The 14,989-nt window shown below is 40.2% G+C and overlaps 1 long non-coding RNA gene across 1 annotated transcript in view; it reads left to right on the top strand.

The window, feature by feature from the left end:
• The first annotated feature begins 3,491 nt into the window (after positions 1 to 3,491).
• The window catches only part of LOC135093698 (uncharacterized), a 14,675-nt gene continuing 3,177 nt past the window's right edge, over positions 3,492 to 14,989 (top strand). The window contains exons 1-2 of the long non-coding RNA XR_010263467.1: positions 3,492 to 4,338; positions 12,877 to 13,094. This is a non-coding gene — a long non-coding RNA (uncharacterized LOC135093698). The remainder of the gene's footprint in view (positions 4,339 to 12,876; positions 13,095 to 14,989) is intronic.

Here is a 14,989-nt window from a genome sequence, read left to right as displayed (position 1 = left end):
ATCAAACCCACCTCGCCTCTCAGCCTGTCACTCCGCACTGTGCTCACACTTCCTTATCAATCTGTACCATCGCATTAATACTTTTTCCATATATGACTGGCCTAGATATCAGATTGGATGAGAAGTAACGGGTTCAACTCTGATTAAGCTAGTTTTAAAAATGAGATAGGAGGATATTGGTTCTTAAATTGGATGGCAAGGCTGGAACACATTTTGTTACGAGGTTATTATTTAGAATAATTGAAAAAAAAGTAAATAAGAGAAGATTAGACAGATTTATGAATGGGAATGATGGGTATTCAAGTATTCAAGTTAATATTACTTAATTTCGAGTAGGAATATATGTTTAAGTCCTAACGAGATTGTTTAGCTACATTACTTTTCCTAAAATAAGTGGAATATGATAATGAAAGGAGACACAAGATGAAACAAAAGTACGTATTACGCCAACGTTCTGCTGTTGCCTTTCATGGAGAGAGTTAGGTTGATCCCATTCACTTGCCTTACCTATACAACACTTACAGCCGCAGTATTAGAGGAAACTAGCTACAGAATAAAGGAAAAGAAAGGCGTGATCTTATGGTATAGTCTTGATCAGAAGTCGAGTAGCACACCGCATTTCTTTCCGTAGTGTTTTCCTTCAATCCCTAGTCCACTGATCTAGTAAGAATCAATCAGTTATCAGATTTATTTATTTCTCACTTAAATATACAAGTACATACTGAATTACTTTGGTACACGGCTTGATTTTGTCGACTAGCCCTTCTTTTGAACTTGTCAGCATATCAAAAGACTTACGGTTCAGGATACACATTATGGGGGAATGCAACAAGTCAGGTGACCATAACTACTGTTGGTGGTAGCGGTGGGTATGAATGGCTGCTGGCACGGTGATGTATATGTGCACCTAGTTTGAGTGGACACATGCATTACACCTGAACTACCACGTGTTGGCTCACTGGCTTCTTGCAACTTCTCTTACGTTCTTGTGACGGAGGGTGAAAATAAGAGACCGCCACGTGTTGACTTTCCAGTTAGCGACCCCTTGCACCTTCCCTTACGTTCTTATTACGGGGATAAAACACTTCCGAGTCTCACTAACTCCAAGATAAGGGATCTCGGAATTGACAATGGAGAGGACGATTGAAAGGGGACGACGGGTACTGACTCCGCCTCCTCCTCGTCGTCTTAATGAGGCTTATCGATTTACTGAGTGGTGTAGGGGCGGGTCACGGCTGGTCCTGAGGGCCGCGGCTCACTGTTTCATGGTTACCGTATCCCATATTTGCTTTCAACACCATTGCCAGTTTGGTCTCTCTCTCTCTCTCTCTCTCTCTCTCTCTCTCTCTCTCTCTCTCTCTCTCTCTCTCTCTCGGATTAATGGAGGTGAAGTGTATATTGTGTTTGGTCATGAATGTAATATTTATCATGTTTTAAAAGGTTATGTGATGTTAAAGCTTTCACGTGTTTGTCAAGAGAATATTAGTAAGTATTTTTCTATCACTTTCTATTTATTTTATATAATTATTCTGCTTATCTATCTTTTTTTTTTCTGCGTATCTGTTGATCTGTTTCTCGAGATCTATCTATCTATATCAGCCTATCTATCTATGTCTACCTATGTCTTTCTATCTATCTGTCTTTCTATTTGTTCATCTATATCTATCTCTATATGTGGCGTGTATCGTTTCCATTACATGTCGTAACAAAACCTTGGACGTTGTTTCCAATTCAAGGCCACGTAGCGCACACCCTCTTCTGATAATTACCTGATCAAGTTTTAATGAATACGTGGAGAAATTTCGTAAAGGTGAATTAATACGAGGATATTCAGGACGTGACGGTGAGGCCCGAATGAGTTTGTTCCTGCCACACGCTCTCATATGTAAAGGGCTTGTAGTGTACAATTCAGGAAGCCCTTATCGTCTTAATCCCCTGACACCTGTAGGAGTTGTACATTTATTTTCACTAGGAAGTTTTACTCATCAAAAATTAAGCTACAGATACTAGAAAGCCTTACTAGATATTCAATGGTATTTTTTACATGTGAGTCTTGTCTTTTAAAATCGGTGTCTAAACTTATGCCAGACTGTAATAAGCTGAGAAAGAGTTGTAGCAGTCAGAGCTAAGGCTTCACTTGGCAAGTAACCAGAGTGGACTGTAGGAGAGAACTGTCACTGCTTCAACAGGAAAGTCTAACGTAAACTTGGAGCGTCGGTTTGAAGCTTCGATCTTAACTAATGCGAAACACAGTTGGAAGCATTTTAGCATTTGCAGCAACACAGGGATCACATTTTCAAACATTTCCTGATTCAAACATTTCCTGATTAGTTTCTATGAGGCCCTAGTGGAAGTTATTGAGGTTTTCAAGAGAGTTGTCATAATTCTAATGATAGTTCAACCAGTATTCTGTACCATCAATAGGAAAAACATCCTTGGGAGCCCAACTGATCATCTGTGCGGCCTTAGAAAACAGCTCGTGTAGAAGCGCAGGCCGTTTCAAATCACGGGTTGGTCACACGAAAGTGAGAGCTGTAGTAAAATTGCACACCTGACAAATAGCCTGATTTTTACCTTTAACAGTAATATTTCTCTATTAATTCACAGCAGCTCGTCGTTGTCTTATACATGTGGTGTGTATGTGTGTGTGTGTGTGTGTGTGTGTTGACTGGAACCTAGAAGTGGCGTTATCAGGATCTTACAGTTATGGATCTAAAACTCGGGTGCAGTCAGTCATCAGTAACATTCCCGTCCATCAAATTATCCTTTTTTATGATTTCTCTTTCCAGGAGTGTAAACTGTATTATAGGAAGCAAAAACATCAAAACACGCTTTGTACTTTCTGAGAAGAAGAAGCAACAGTATCATTCGTTCATCAATTTATCCTTTTTGTTCTCAGTCTCTCCAGGAGTGTTTGTAAAATATTATGGTAAGGAGAATTGCATCGTACCTTCTAAAAACCTCAAAATATTGCATGAGCGTTTTGCTTCCTGATGTCCTCCTCGTAAATTGTAGTATAAAGGAATGGGGGACAAATCACACACACACACACACACACACACACACACACACACTCACTCCAAAGACTATCTGTGCACGGCATGATCGACACTTGAATTGACCGTAGTATTGTATTTAGATTACGCAGCCAAGATGGAAAGGATCAGTGTATGGGTACTTCTATATAGTGATTCGAAACGTGTGGAATGAGACTGTCGAAATACATCTCTACCTGTACATGAAGGCTGGCATCTCAGCACTCCTTTCCCAATACGTATTGTCACTGGTCTCGAAATGTTTATTATAGAGTATGCACCGATACCTTTGTGAAGCGAGTGTTCCTTCTGAAGCCTTGAAGCATTACATGAATCTTTGGCTTTTGGGAGATGCCTTAATAAACTGTTTTATGTGAAGGACTGAGCGCTTATCATATCATATACTTCCTGTAAACGTGAAAAGCTTACGTGAATGGCTCTCGGTCTGTTCTGAAGCCTTGAAACACTACATAAATCACTGGCCTTCGGAAAGTGTCGTCTGTTGTGAAGTATTAAGTGCCAGTCCTCTCTGAAAACCTCAAAAGCTAACGTGAATCGCTGTCCGTATATTCTGAAGCCTTGAGATATTACATAAATCACTGACTTCCGGGAGGTGCACTCGTACATTCTCTTGTGTGAAGGAATGAGCGCTTATCCTCACGTGCGCCATCTGAAAACCTCCAAAGCTACCTTCAAAAGCTGGCTGTGTATTCTGGGGATGAAAACATTGAAGGCGCACTCATACAAGGTGAAGAATTAAGCACACATCCTCACACGCCAAGATGAGTGGTTCGCTGTGTACTCTGGGGATGGATGCAGCTCGCGTCAAGGTGTTCTCTTTCCAGAATAACCTTGAGTCTTCATAATTAATAAGCCCCGGCTGGGAGAGATTCAGCTGCCCCACTGCCCTTTACACTCCCGCCGCCAGCCACTCTGTTGTGAGCACCGTGGACGTGGGCACTGCTGCCAGCGTAATTGTGGCTGTTGCTTCCTGACTAAACTAAAGTGTTTTTTTTTCTGAAACACGACATAGTAAACACCTAAGAAAACCTGAACACATCGATGGCAAACGAAAGAAAATTAAGTTGACGAGAAATTTTGCGGCATGTGGAAGCTTTAAATGCTGTGAATGATCCCTGGCCAGTGCGCATCGCTGTGTTTACATCCCCACGCCACCATGCGATCTCACCTCTTCGTCCCCCTGATCAACCCCTTCGTACCCAAACCCCACGGTGTGTACGTTGTCCTCCAGGAACCTCAACCGAGAGTCCGTGACATCTCCGCAGGGCGCTCGAGGACTAAGGTAAATACTACTGCTGGCCACACTCACGCGCCGCCAGCACCTCCAGTCCACGAGGGTCACACGGGTTGGTGATTAGGTGATGTTGAGGCGTGTGAAGGTTAATGTTGTAATGAGGGTGCTACGTTTTTGTTTTTCGCGCTTAGGTACGCGCACACACCCACAGGAACACAGGATAAGATGGAGAAGCAGTGTACTGGTTTGTAAGTTTGTAAAGACAGGATTTTGTAAGTAATGTAGTCATTTTCTTTGTTGTTGTTGTTGTTGTTGTTGTTGCTCTCCTCCCTTCTCCTCCTTCATCACCTCTCCACGTCCACACCTGCACGCCAAGAAGGAACTCAAATAAAAATATTGTATAAAAAATGTGTGTGTGTGTGTGTGTGTGTGTGTGTGTGTGTGTGTGTGTGTGTGTGTGTTTAAGGGCGAGTGAAGGCGATGATTTAGAGTGTTTTTAAAGTTCATGTGCAGACCATTACCACGCAGGAATCGCTCCTGGACAGGGTGTTGTCAGAGTCAGTCAGCAGGCGCGGCGTGGTGTGCCGTCATGAGGAAGCCAGCCACTGAATAAAGAGCTGGAAGGCACTCAGAACGCATACTTCACCAGCCTCGGAGGGAAACTTCTGCCGGAGGAAAATTTGAGGGAACCGAACCTCCAGTGAGAACCTCGAGGAGAGAGAGAGAGAGAGAGAGAGAGAGAGAGAGAGAGAGAGAGAGAGAGAGAGAGAGAGAGAGAGAGAGAGAGAGAGAGAAAACTCAACATGCTCGGTCTGTCCTTTACTTATAATCTGAACTGGAAACTTCACATCTCATCTCTAGCTAAAACAGCTTCTATAAAGTTAGGTGTTCTGAGACGTCTCCGCCAGTTTTTCTCACCCCCCAGCTGCTAACTCTGTACAAGGGCCTTATCCGTCCATGTATGAAGTATGCTTCACATGTCTCGGGGGGTTCCACTCATACTGCTCTTCTAGACAGGGTGGAATCAAAAGCTTTTCGTCTCATCAACTCCTCTCCTCTAACTGACTGTCTTCAGCCTCTCTCTCACCGCCGCAATGTTGCATATCTAGCTGTCTTTTACCGCTATTTTCATGCTAACTGCTCTTCTGATCTTCCTAACTGCATGCCTCCCCTCCTCCCGCGGCTTCGCTGCACAAGACTTTCTTCTTTCTCTCACCCCTATTCTGTCCACCTCTCTAACGCAAAAGTTAACCAGTACTCTCAGTCTTTCATCCCTTTCTCTGGTAAACTCTGGAACTCCCTGCCTGCTTCTGTATTTCCACCCTATGACTTGAATTCCTTCAAGAGGGAGGTTTTAAGAGACTTACTCATGAATTTTTGACCACTGCTTTGACCCTTTTATGGGACTGGCATTTCAGTGGGCATTTTTTTTATTGGATTTTGTTGCCCTTGGCCAGTGTCCTTCCTACATAAAAAAAAAAAAAAAAGTAGTAGTGAAAAAGTAGTGCTGCTGTTTGACGGAAATTCGTCTGCTAAACGTACAGACACGTCACCCTACGGAAGTCACGTGACCAGCGGAAATATTTCCGGAATGCTGTTTTCGCCAATTTTATGAATGAAACAAATATTGTATTAAGAATAATGTTATGAAACTTAACAATTCAACCCGTACCGTTGTTTTAGTTGCGGACTTAATGCATTATCTGTCACTGTTAGACAACCAGAGGCTGTCAGTGATATTTGCCTGCGGAAACTGTCAGAAGAGACCCAGACTTCTTTGGGTTTACGTGGAATTCCATCAGCGTGAAGCATTTTGAGGTGCCACATCTATTACCAACACGTACTGCATCTTATATCATGTGAGTGTTACTCTGTATTACAGCTAATATATTAACATTATCGTTGTTTCACTCTTCTGACAGAGCAAATACGTATTGTTAAGTTACCCTTAAGTTAGTTTGTTACTTACTCTCAAGATAGAAAACGAAGTGAGGATGCAAACGTACACTTGAGTGAAATGTATTTATCTTGTTTGCTATCCATTAAACGTACTTTGATGTAACTGAAAGTATTTTTACAACAGTTATCACCATGGCTACACGTCATAGTTTCCAAGAAAAGTGGTTGTCAAACGATTTGTTCAAAGCATGGCTGGCGAGAGTTGAAGGAGACAAGAAACGGGCGTACTGTCGAGCGTGTCACAAATATTTGACAGCAGAAATTACTTGCCTCAAGCGTCACTGTAAATCAAGGCAGCATACTAACTTAGAAGAAAGGCGACAGACCATACCAAGAAATAACGGTCAGTCTCCCCAACCAGGCACATCTCAAAATGACCAACAGAACTTCCACATTGAAGATCACGACTATCATGCACCTCCCCTTGTGACAGGTGGTGTGACAAGTGGTGTTACTTACGCAACAATACTTTTTTCTGTATTCCTAGCGGAACACAATCTACCGTTCATCATTTGTGATCACCTAATAGACCTAAACAAACGAATGTTCCCAGACTCAAAAATTGCTGCTGAAATGTCCATGAAAAGAATGAAGTGCACAAATACTGTAAACAAATTAGGTAAATTCTCCTATGAATGTTTGGCTGAGAAACTTAGGAAGTGTAAATTCAGTATTATTGTTGATGAAAGCACAGACTGTAGTGAAACAAAATCTTTGGCAATTGTGACAAAATATTTTGATGAAGAAGAAAGTGGTATCAAAATTGCTATGTTGGACCTGTAGATGTATATAATGGTGCCAACGGTTCAACTGGTCAGGGTTTGTTTAACATAACAAAACAGTGTCTGCTACTTGATAATATCCCATTAGACAATCTGACTGGTTTCGCATCAGACGGTGCATCAAATGTGATGGGTAACTACAACAGCGTCACCAGCAGACTGAGAGAAGAACGTCCTGGCATTACTGTCTTTAGATGTGTCTTCCACAGCATCCATTTGTGTGCTAGTGAAGCAGCTAAAACCTTGCCTCGTGCATGCGAGGAATTGCCACGAAACATATAGAATTATTTTGCACATAGCGGAAAGAGGAAATCTGAGTTTCGGGAATTCCAGGGTTTCTGCAATTTAAAACAGCATAAAATACTACATGGTAGTGCAACAAGGTGGTTATCATTACATGAGGCTGTGGCAAGGGTTATGGAGCAGTGGAGTGCCCCAAAGGTGTATTTTCAGAGTAAGGTTTATGATTGTAGGTTGCTGGCTGCTGAAAACATTAGGAAGGCACTAGAGGATCAAGCAATAGTCTGCTATCTACATTTCTTGAATTACATTTTGCCACATGTAAATAATTTTAACTTAGTGTTCCAGAATAAAGGCCCAACACTTCATTTGATTCATGACAAATATCTAGCCTGTATCGGTTTTTGGTACATTCCATTTGTCAGGAGCATTTACTTTGTAAAGTTCCCTTATATGATATCAACCCAGCACCACTGCTATCACATCTATTTCTAAAGCTGAACTCTTCACTCAAACCTTTGCTAAAAACTCTACCTTGGACGATTCTGGGCTTGTTCCTCCCTCTCCTCCATCCTCTGACTACTTCATGCCACGTATTAAAATTCTTCACAATGATGTTTTCCATGCCCTCGCTGGCCTAAACCCTCGGAAGGCTTATGGACCTGATGGGGTCCCTCCTATTGTTCTCCGAAACTGTGCCTCCGTGCTTACACCTTGCCCAGTCAAACTCTTTCAGCTCTGTCTGTCAACATCTACCTTTCCTTCTTGCTGGAGGTTTGCCTACATTCAACCTGTTCCTAAAAAGGGTGTAAAAACCGTTCTAATCCCTCAGACTACCGTCCTATTGCTTTAATTTCCTGCCTATCTAAAGTTTTTTTTAATCTATCCTCAACAGGAAGATTCTTAAACATCTATCACTTCACAAATTTCTATCTGATCGCCAGTGTGGGTTCCATCAAAGCCGCTCTACTGGTGATCTTCTGGCTTTCCTTACTGAGTCTTGGTCATCCTCTTTTAGAGATTTTGGTGAAACTTTTTGCTGTTGCCTTGGACATATCAAAAGCTTTTGATAGAGTCTGGCACAAAGCTTTGATTTCCAAACTACCCTCCTACGGTTTCTATCCTTCTCTCTGTAACTTCATCTCAAGTTTCCTTTCTGATCGTTCTATTGCTGCTGTGGTAGACAGTCACTGTTCTTCTACTAAATCTATTAACAGTGGTGTTCCTCGGGGTTCTGTCCTGCCACCCACTCTCTTCTTATTATTCATTAATGATTTTCTAAACCAAACTTCTTGTCCTATCCACTCCTACGCTGATGATACTACCCTGCACTTTTCCACATCTTTTCATAGACGTCCAACCCTTCAGGAGGTAAACATATCACGCAGGGAAGCCACAGAACGCTTGACTTCTGATCTTTCTAAAATTTCAGATTGGGGCAGAGCAAACTTGGTATTGTTCAATGCCTCAAAAACTCAATTCCTCTATTAATCAACTCGAGACAACCTTCAGACAACTATCCCCTCTTCTTCAATGACACTCAACTGTCCCCCTCTTCTACACTGAACATCCTCGGTCTGTCCTTTACTTATAATCTGAACTGGAAACTTCACATCTCATCTCTAGCTAAAACAGCTTCTATGAAGTTAGGTGTTCTGAGACGTCTCCGCCAGTTTTTCTCACCCCCCCCCCCGCTGCTAACTCTGTACAAGGGCCTTATCCGTCCATGTATGGAGTATGCTTCACATGTCTCGGGGGGTTCCACTCATACTGCTCTTCTAGACAGGGTGAAATCAAAAGCTTTTCGTTTCATCAACTCCTCTCCTCTAACTGACTGTCTTCAGCCTCTCTCTCACCGCCGTAGTGTTGCATATCTAGCTGTCTTCTACCGCTATTTTCATGCTAACTGCTCTTCTGATCTTGCTAACTGCATGCCTCCCCTCCTCCCACGGCCTTGCTGCACAAGACTTTCTTCTTTCTCTCACCCCTATTCTGTCCACCTCTCTAACGCAAGAGTTAACCCTTTCTCTGGTAAACTCTGGGACTCCCTGCCTGCTTCTGTATTTCCACCTTCCTATGACTTGAATTCCTTCAAGAGGGAGGTTTCAAGATACTTATTCATCAATTTTTGACCACTGCTTTGACCATTTAATGGGACTGGCATTTCAGTGGGCATTTTTTTTTATTAGATTTTTGTTGCCCTTGGCCAGTGTCCTTCCTACATAAAAATAAATAAATAAATAAATAAATAAATAACCGCTCATAGGAACTGTCATTTCGTTTTCTTTGGGCATTCATTTTCGAGGAAGGCAGTGGACTTCATGTTTCTGTGAACCTGTCTGCACTCTGTTCCCTTGTACAGATGCACATGAAATCAACCCATTATACGCCCAATGACCATGAAGTGATTAACAAGTCATCGAACATGATAATGAAGCCTTTTGGACAATTCATGTAAGTGTGTGTGTGTGTGTGTGTGTGTGTGTCCACTTCTGAGAGCAGGAGACGATAGACAGAGAGAGATATTGAAATTGATATTGATATATTTATTTGCCTTATAGTAGGATACAAGTTTGATATACATACAAATGTAGTGAGCCATTCGTCCATTGAGCTTTTGCTCTCTATGGACTTATTTTGGATGTTATTATATGTAAAGGCGAAGCAGTGAAGGCCGACCAACTGTTTACATGTTTCAATTATTTACATAAGTCTGTTGCAGTATGTAAGTTTAAAGAAAATTAAAGCAATAGTACCCAAAAAAAAACTACAACAATAATTGTAATAATAATAATGATAGCAACAATGATAATAATAATAATAATAATAATAATAATAATAATAATAATAATAACTGATAATAATAATAATAATAATAATGATAATAGTTATATCAATACTAATACAAATACTAATACTAATACTAACACTACTACTACTACTACTACTACTACTACTACTACTACTACTACTACTACTACTACTACTAATAATAATAATAATAATAATAATAATAATAATAATAATAATAGTAATAATAATAATGATAGTAATAATAATAATAATAATAATAATAATAATAATAATAATAATAATAATAATAATAATAATAATAATAAAAGCAATAGTATAATGATAATAACAATATTAGTAATAATAACAATGATAATAGTAATAATAATAATAATAATAATAATAATAATAATAATAATAATAATAATAATAATAATAATATAATAATAATAATGATTAATAATAATGCAGCATATCTAAGTAATAAGTCATGTTAATTACATATAAATACACCTTAACATATTAATATACAGAGGTCAGCGAATACAAATTAAATGACATGTATGCTACACATATATGACAAATTTTTAACAGGGATGTCAAGATATCAGTGTCACATGTTAATAGCTATTGAATACTGTTTTCATAAGTTTTCTTTAAAATGAAATGAAATTGGTACCCGTAGTGAGTGACTCCGGCAAAGTGTTCCATTGGTGAGAGCCTCTGAAGAGAAGGCTTTGTTTTGCGTGGGAAGTTCTATACAGTGGTAAGCGAAAATGGAAAGGTCTGCGTGTAACATTGTGAGGAAATAGTGTGAAACCTTGGTCTGTGGTGAGGGAGTGTAATGACTTATGAATAAATAGACTGGTTTGTACTTTATTAATGTCAGGGACAGTTAATAACTTGTGATTACTAAATAATTCTTTCGTATGCGCGTATCGACTTTTGAAAAAAAAAAAAAAAAAATTCGAAGCAGCTTTTTCTGGGAGATCAAAAGACTATCAGTGTATATGTTATATGCTCCTCCCCAGATTGCACTGCAGTACTGTAAATGAGGATATATTAATGAAAGATAAATTTGTCTTAAATATTTTCCACTTATAAATTCCCAAAGTTTAAATATAACACCGGTTAATACAGATATTTTAGAATTAATGATGTCAATGTGATTTTTCCATTTCAACTTATTATCAATAGTTATCCCTAGAAACTTACATTCGGTCACTTCATTTATTAAAGCATTATCTATTTTTGTTGGTGGACACAATGGGTGAGACATAAGAGGGCTTGTCACCATGAATTTAGTTTTATTTAAATTTAATGTTAAATTGTTACTCTTTATCCACGTAGATATTTTGTTTAATTATCGATATTATTACCCTGTAGGAAAACTGTACTGTCATCTGCATATGAAATGAATTTAAGTTTATCACTTGAGGAATAAATGTCATTTATGTATATAAAAAAAAAGTAGCGGTTGTAGGAGGTGAACTGTTTCCTGTGTGATAAATAACTATGAAACCATTTATGAGCGTTACCTCGTATTCCATACACAAGCAATTTTTGTAACAAGATGTTGTGAGATATTGTCTCGAAAGCCTTTGATAGATCACAAAAAACCGTGAGTTGATACAATTCAGCATCCATAGCATTATACATGTTCTGGCAGAGATGGTGGACAGCAAACTCAGTCGAATATTTAGGTCTGAATCCGTATTGTGATGAATTAAATAGTGAACGTTTAGTGAAGTAATTCATTAGCCTGGAAGCCATTATTTTTTTTTTTTTAAATCTTGCTATAATTAGATAAAATAGAGATTGGTCTATAGTTATCGATTACAGAATGATCTCCTTTCTTGAAGATTGGCACTGTACGGGATATTTGTAAATGATTTGGGAAGCAACCTTCTCGAAAAAGATTTGTTTATGATAAAAACTAAAAAAAAGGTGAAAATATGTTACTACATTCTTTTATAATTGTGATGTTAATTTCATCGTGCCCAGATGAAGAACCTTTAATGTTTTTGATGATGGAGTTAGCCTCAATTAGTGTTGCTGGCCTTAAAAAGAAAGAGAAAGGGACTGGGGAAGGCATATAATCTTTATAGCAAAACTGAATATCACTATAGTTCCTGGCCACTGAATTACCGATTGAGCTAAAGTGATCATTAAATGCCTCTGCAATAGCCTGAGGATTATTAATTGTGGTGTTGTCATGCACAAAAGAAGATGGTAGTTGGAGTGTTTGGTAATGAGTGTGTAGTAGTAGTAGGTAGATTGGATTATCTATACCATTATTTACTTAAGGAGTACGTTTTGTGTCACTCTGAAAACTTTGGTGCTGGATGAATGAGAACTCTTGTGTAAATAACATCTCGTGAATATTTTACCTTTAGAGATTTAGGGAGGGAGGGAGGGAGGGCGGGGAAGAGATGGCGTAAGGAGGGAATGTAGGAGGGCGTAAGAGAGGCAGGGAATGGGGACGGAGGGAGGAGGGAGGGACAGAGTGGAGGGAAGGCAGGAGTACCAGCCCTTCTTCCAATTCCTCTTCCTTCTATCCTTAAAGTCAGTCAGCCAATCCTTCTGTCTATCTGTTGAGATTCTTACTTTTCAAATCATTTCCCGTTTATTTTTAATGATATTTGAATGACCTTCTCAGGCTTGACGAGAATAGGTGTTTTGCGTCTGTCTCATGGTTCAGTATATACTTTTGATACTGCCATATGAATTTATGTATGTATGTATGTATTGCATGTATGTATATCCTTTATCTGTAATCATACATTTACAGATAAACGTTCACCTTCCGCAGGTATGTCGTGGTGGAAGAGTTGGTAGCCCTGCACATGGCCATCCGAGAATTACGTCACAGGTGGGCACAAGCCGCAGTCATTCGCTGGCGCCTCCCTGCAGTCTCAGGTAGCAGCGGCGATGCGTAGTGCTGTTGCTTTGTACTGAGTGAGCGTGAAAGAACCCTCGTGACGATATATGGTGATGGACGTGTGGGCCTTTACGTTGTGGAAATAGAAGGTGAGATTTGTCTCGATTTCCACCGTAGTATGAGTTAAATTGAGGTGAAGGAGTGAGGAGAACTATGCGTGTAGTTAGTAGGTAGGCTTGTTTGGTAACGTCTTGTCTTGACTCTTGAAGCTCTCCGGGAGTTGTAATTAATGTTAATGCTTTGTTGCTTATTAAACTTAATGATCCCAGAGGCAATATCGTACATGTGCAAGGTAGGTGTGATTGCAGGGAGTGGTGTCACGCTGGAAGTAGGGGGGCAGGAAGAAAAGCCACACGCACGCTCTCCAGCTGTATTTCACGAAGGCGAGTAAACAACAATACATACAGGAAATATAGGCGGACAGGCGTACAGGTGGAAGTAGGCAGGCAGGGGCATGAGAGGTCAGGCGGGCAACTGCTCTCTGGCTTCCCTGTTTCGTCAGGTTCTTAAATCACCTCGCACACCCTCGCTTCCCCACCTCCACGTGAATCCACTCATTACATACATATCTAGCAATTACAATGTCACTGAGTACAAATCAGGCCCAGTATTCTGGTCGTTACAGTGGGAAAACAGTGGTGGTGGTGGTGACTATCGGAAGAGCGAAGTGACGGAACAGGCGGTAGCGGACAGGAGTACCAACCTTTGCGATACATCTGTGCTCTGCTTCCATTTTCTATTTCGTATATTATATTTCAGTGTGTCTTAAACGATGTTCTGCCGTACCACTCACTACTGTATTTAGTCGTTTCATTCATTTTGTTGTTCAGAGTGAAGGAGATTGTAAAAATGTACTATTAAGGCATTATAATATTTAGCAGCGCTGAATCGTATTTCGGATATGTTGGCACCCTTAAATGTCGATGCAAATATAACACGTAGATAATAAGACTAATGGAATTCTGTCATAAGTACTGCTTATTTGTTATGTGTGAAGTGACAGAAGCACGTGCAAATCTTATTCTGAATCTCTACTTTCGAAATAAAAGATACGTGTTCATGTTGATTAAAGTGGAAGAGAGGAAAGGGAGGAGAAGGATAGAAGGATCTCGTCTCCTCGACTTTTAAAGCTCCCTCTCTCTGGCTCGTTACTTTGTGGTGTTTATTCGATGTTTGTTCAGCTTAACTGTTCCATTGGCATTATCTATTAAGTAAGGAAGATACTATAGCAGTGGTGTAGTACTGATTGATCTGATGGTGGTTATCCATGCTGGTGGAGAACCACCTGCGCAGTAACTGTTCCCCCTAACAAGTCTCATTTTAGCGTAAATCAGATTATGTCACGATTGCGTTGTTGACAAATGGATATCCGCACTCTCTTCGCCTCTTATTTTCCATTCCATTTCGACAGTACCTTTTGTAGAGGACGGTGATGTCTCGGGGTGTGTTGGCAGCGGTGCGCGTCGCCATCATGGCTGACGTCATCAAGTCTGCTCGGTGCTTTTTTTTTTCTGCTTACTGATTACTTATTATTTATGTGGAAATATAAATTATTTATGTGGAGAGAGAGAGAGAGAGAGAGAGAGAGAGAGAGAGAGAGAGAGAGAGAGAGAGAGAGAGAGCGCAGTAGATTACGGACGCATCATATTATTCTTTGGATTGTTTACTTTGCAGGTATGCGAGCATGCGTATTCTCTTTAACACTAGCCTTGGGAATGGTGATAAACATGGCCAATTTTAATAATGGTGATGGTACATGCTTGCTTTCACTTCATCTTGAGCAATGAAAGGCGTGTTTATGTTGTGGAGTGTCTGGAGTGAGCAGGTCTGTGATACAGGCACTAAGGGAATGTGTGATGAGGCGGGAGAGCTTAGGGAAAGTTGTGCGTTGTCATGTCCAGCTGTGTACCTTCTACATCACTGCCCACTCACTGTTATGTAGGTTAGGTTAGGATAAACTTGTATTAGGAGATAGGGAAATGTT

The sequence above is a fragment of the Scylla paramamosain genome, chromosome 43 (assembly GCF_035594125.1).
Source record: "Scylla paramamosain isolate STU-SP2022 chromosome 43, ASM3559412v1, whole genome shotgun sequence".
In the NCBI taxonomy this organism is placed as follows: Eukaryota; Metazoa; Arthropoda; class Malacostraca; order Decapoda; family Portunidae; genus Scylla; species Scylla paramamosain.
This window is presented reverse-complemented; position numbering and strand designations above follow the sequence as displayed.